The sequence below is a fragment of the Peromyscus californicus genome, unplaced genomic scaffold, assembly GCF_007827085.1.
Source record: "Peromyscus californicus insignis strain IS unplaced genomic scaffold, ASM782708v3 Scaffold_21__1_contigs__length_65335640, whole genome shotgun sequence".
Taxonomy (NCBI): domain Eukaryota; kingdom Metazoa; phylum Chordata; class Mammalia; order Rodentia; family Cricetidae; genus Peromyscus; species Peromyscus californicus.
The window spans coordinates 34,691,163-34,695,766 of NW_026294514.1; the positions used below are offsets into that span (position 1 = coordinate 34,691,163).

Below are 4,604 nucleotides of genomic sequence, written 5' to 3' on the forward strand. Positions count from 1 at the left end.
TTTATATCAAATGGTTCCTCTGCGTTTTTATGAAAGGAATCTCATTCTGTTGGCATGAGATCTCATTCCTAGATCACTCTGTGGGAGCTCAGACCAAGGACTTTGGCTGATGAAAGAGATCCAAGATTCGGCTGGGAGGGCTTTCACGTCTTGCCGCCGCCGCTGGTCAGGCATGGTGTTGGATGCTGGCCCGCCTTGCCTGACTCGCCGGTGCTCAGAAGAAAGGCAGCAGTAATGCTCACGCCGACAAGCAAGCTGAAGAGGGATGGTGGTCTCAAAGGGTCCGGACATCAGCCTCCACATCGGACTCCACTTGGAAGGTTTCTGTGAGAGATAAGTTGCTTGTTAAAGAGGCTGCAGAACTTGAAGCTAATTTACCCTGTACATGTAACAAACATGAACCAAACAAGCTTCCTTGCGTTCAGCTGACCGTAAGCCCAGATGAGGGCTACTACCAGGGTGGAAAACTTCAGTTTGAAACTGAAGTTCCTGCTGCATACAACATGGTGCCTCCCAAGGTGAAATGCCTGACTAAAATCGGTCACCCCAACATCACAGAAACAGGGAGAAATATATCTAAGTTTACTAAGAGAACATTCAATTGATGGCACTGGCTGGGCACCCACTAGGACATTGAAGGATGTTGTTTGGGGATTCAACTCTTTATTTACTGATCTTTTGAATTTTGATGATCCACTGAATATTGAAGGCACAGAACATCATTTATGAGACAAGGAGGATTTCCGGGACAAAGCGGATGAATACATTAAACGCTATGTCAGATGATAAGAGGAGAGATTACAGGTCTGAGGACTCTGTCACAGTTATCTCTGACGTGAAACAGCTCGAGGTAGCCCTCTTCCCCATCCTCATACTCCCTGTCAGCCCCTTGGGATTGTCCCAGTCTTGTGAACCATGTTGTCCTGAAGAAGACCATCCTCCTGATCACACAATACAGCAAGAAAGTGTGTCTGGGCCTCGAGAGCATTGTCTGTTTCCCTTACCATGTTTACTGAAACTCTACTGTCTAGGCTGTGGGATTCCTCCGAAGTTGTAATGAACTCACCATTGAGAACAGCGCTTGCTTCCCTTCCCTGCAACAATATCGGTGTCCTACACAAGTGATGTAATGACATGTTCAGCGTGACTGGCAGATCGGCAATAAGAAACCTGCTATAAACTGTGGGGGAAAAAAGATTCAGTTTGGGACAGCTGAGGAAATAGGAAGATCCTGGGCAGAAAAGTAAGTGTTAGCAAAGTCCAATGCTTTGTAAAAATAAGTGCTATGGCTGAGGGAAGAGTACAGGAAAGATCAGCAGCACCTTAGGTCACATAGGCCAGGGTCACACTACTAAGAAAACAGGAGAGACTCAAGTAGAAATGACCATAGTACCATGTAAGTCACTGCTTTTTCCTGATGATTGGAGACTTTCATCATACATCATTCCATCTCTTTCATACAGAATGAAATTTAACAAGTATAAAAGTAATCCAAGCCTTGAGTTCAGCCTAGAAGGACTTGAAAATCTCCCTAAAGTTGGTAGATGAACTTCTGTTGTGGGATATTTGTACACTGTGGAGATGTATTGCTGTGACTGATTTAATGAAAAGCTAAATAGCCAATAGCTAGGCAGGAGAGATAGGAAGGATTTCTGGGCAGAGAGAGAGAGAAACCCTGGGAAGAAGAAGGCAGAGTCACTTGAGAAAGCAGGATGGGCAGTACAGAGTAAAGGCAACCAAGCCACGTAAAAGAGCATAGATTAAAAAGTTATTGGTTAGTTTTAGCTATAGTAGCTAGTTAGGAACAAGCCTAAGCTATAGGCTGAGCTTCCAACTAATAATAGGTCTTCATGTCATTATTTGGGAGCTGGCTGGTGAGACAGAGAAAGGCTCGTTACAGATCTCAAGCACTCCATGAGCAGAAATCTCATTCACAGTAATGGAAGCATCTTCCAGGGCCAGAACCAGGTCCAGTGCAGTGTTGGTCTCTTCTCTAACCTTGTGCTTTTTAATCCATCCACCATTGTCAGTTAAACATCTCCATAAACATCCTGATATATTCTACAATTTTCCATTTACCTTATGACTCATTTATTATCATTTAAACACATCTTTACATTTCCATTAATGCTTGTGTGGTCTGGGCTATTGTACAAATCAATAGTCCACCCATACCTACTGATTTCATTTCATATCACTACCATACCTATGAGAAATCTCCACTGTCTAATTCTTGACCTAGTTCAATGATAATGAGATTATTGTTGTGACTGTGGGTCTTAGCAAATTTGTAGTTTCTTTATAACTCATAATAAAGAGTAATGACTGAAGGACACATCTCTTAGTGATAACAGAATGGGATTGATTCTGCTAGTCAATAAGGCCATTTCACAAACTCTTATTTAATAAAACATAGAAACTTTTATCAATCAGAATAATGACACAGACTACCATGTAAACAACAACAAGCTTCTTACCCTCTACCCTTTTAGTACACAGCCACTGACCACTTCTCAAGCACCTAATATGACTATTTGAAACTACACTCTCTTCTGCATCTTCTTGAGGTAGGTCATTCGAGTACAAACCCTTAAGAGGAATAAGAAAATTATACTAGTTTATTATCACTACTGTTAGAAATTTATCATAAATGTTATGACTTAACACAGATTTATTACCTGCCAACTCTAGAGGTCAGAAGTTGAAATAAGTCTCATTGAAATAAGATAGTAGTGTGGGCAGGATCACACGCCTTCTGTAAGCTCTAAAGAAGAACCCATTTCTTTGGACCCAAGCCAAAGGATGTCACTGCCCCCATTCCTTGTCCTTTGAATCCCCCACCCCACCTTCAAATTTCAAAGCCACCAATGGCAGATTGAAGTTTATTCAGAGAAAAAAAATTCATTCTTCCCACTTTTTCAGTCATCAGAACAACCTAGTCCAGAGATAGTCTTCTTTCCATTTTTATAGTTTAATAAAAACTGAAGTGAATAGAGACTAACTCACTTGCCAGAAGCTACATAACTATTAAGCAGTAGAACCTGGACAGAAACTCAACACCCTTTGACTCCAAGATCCCCACCCTTTCCCTCTAGTATGCTTCCTTCAAGGATTAAAAGCATTTAATTATCTGACCATTGATCATGAATATTCCCAACAATCTATATTCTATATTGAGCAAAAAGGTTCAGTAAATAACTTAGAACTGAATTCTGAGTCATGTGGCTTATTTATTATTAGGTAGAAATACAGCTTCTACTTCAACAAAATTGCATCTGGGTTAATACTGTGCGTAGCATTAAAAGAAAATCAATATGTAAAGAATAAATAAGAAGTGCTTAACATAAATGCTAAGGGTCTGAGGATTTCACAAAAATGATAAACATATACTTGAAGCAGAAGCCATATTCATACATGGCTTGATCTTATTAGGGAACTATGGGAAGAACTTAAATTGCTGGGCTGAGACTGTATAGATGACTTGATCCAGGCAAGCAAGCATGTGGTACTGTCAGACATCTACAAAATCTCAGTCACTGAACATAAGGGGAAAGAACTAACAGGGCCAGAAGGTCTGGAAAAAGTAAATAGGTAATATATTGTACATTCCAAAAAGTAGCCTGGAGACCATGTGTAGAATGTTGAAGAGTGAGATGTACTGAGAAGTTTTTCCAGCAAACCAGGAGGGTCATAGTGTTGATCAAGACTGAAATAAAACAGAAAGGCAAGACTCTTTGGCTAGTTGAGTGAAACAGGATGGAAGGAAACACCTGAGACAGGCATGAGAAATGTGTCCAAATCTTGAACCTTAGAAAGTCATAGAAAAGTTTCTATGAACGTAGTAGGTCAGACATATGACCTATCCTGGGTACTGTTTTCTAATGGGTCTGAACCCAGTGTCAGAATGTCATCAAATGGAAAAGTAGTGGGGGCAAACAGAGATATGGAACCTCTTTCTTCCTTCTAGTTGTATTCATCAAGGTTTTAAAATCTTAGCACTAGTGATATTCCTAGTCATGTTCATTACATTATGGGAGTATACTATAGAATGTGTAGTGACATCTTCAGGCTCTACTACCAGAAGCCTCAGCACCTGCCCCCCTTGTAGTTGTGAAAGTCACAAATGGCTTCAGGGTCAGTGCTGTGGGATGTTCTGTATGGCAAATGTGTTACTAATTAGTCAATAAATAAAACACTGATTGGCCATTGGCTAGGCAGGAAGTGTAGGCGGGACAGGGAGGAGAATAAAGCTGGGAAGTGGAAGGCTAAGTCAGAGAGACACTGCCAGCCGCCATGATGACAAACAGCATGTGAAGATGCCAGTAAGCCACAAGCCACGTGGCAGGGTATAGATTCATGGAAATGGATTAATTTAAGCTGTAAGAACAGTTAGCAAGAAGCCTGCCACGGCCATACAGTTTGTAACCAATATAAGTCTCTGTGTTTACTTGGTTGGGTCTGAGAGGCTGTGGGACTGGCAGGTGAGAGAGATTTGTCCTGACTGTGAGCCAGGCAGGAAAACTCTAGCTACAGGTCAGTATGATAGTTCAGAAGATAAATGTACTTGCCACCAAACTGAAATATGAGTTCAGTCCCTGGAAGTC

The 4,604-nt window shown here is 41.2% G+C and overlaps 1 pseudogene; it reads left to right on the forward strand.

The window, feature by feature from the left end:
- Positions 1 to 234: 234 nt before the first annotated feature.
- Positions 235 to 786, forward strand: LOC128117347 (NEDD8-conjugating enzyme UBE2F-like; annotated as a pseudogene).
- The last annotated feature ends 3,818 nt before the right edge of the window (positions 787 to 4,604 follow it).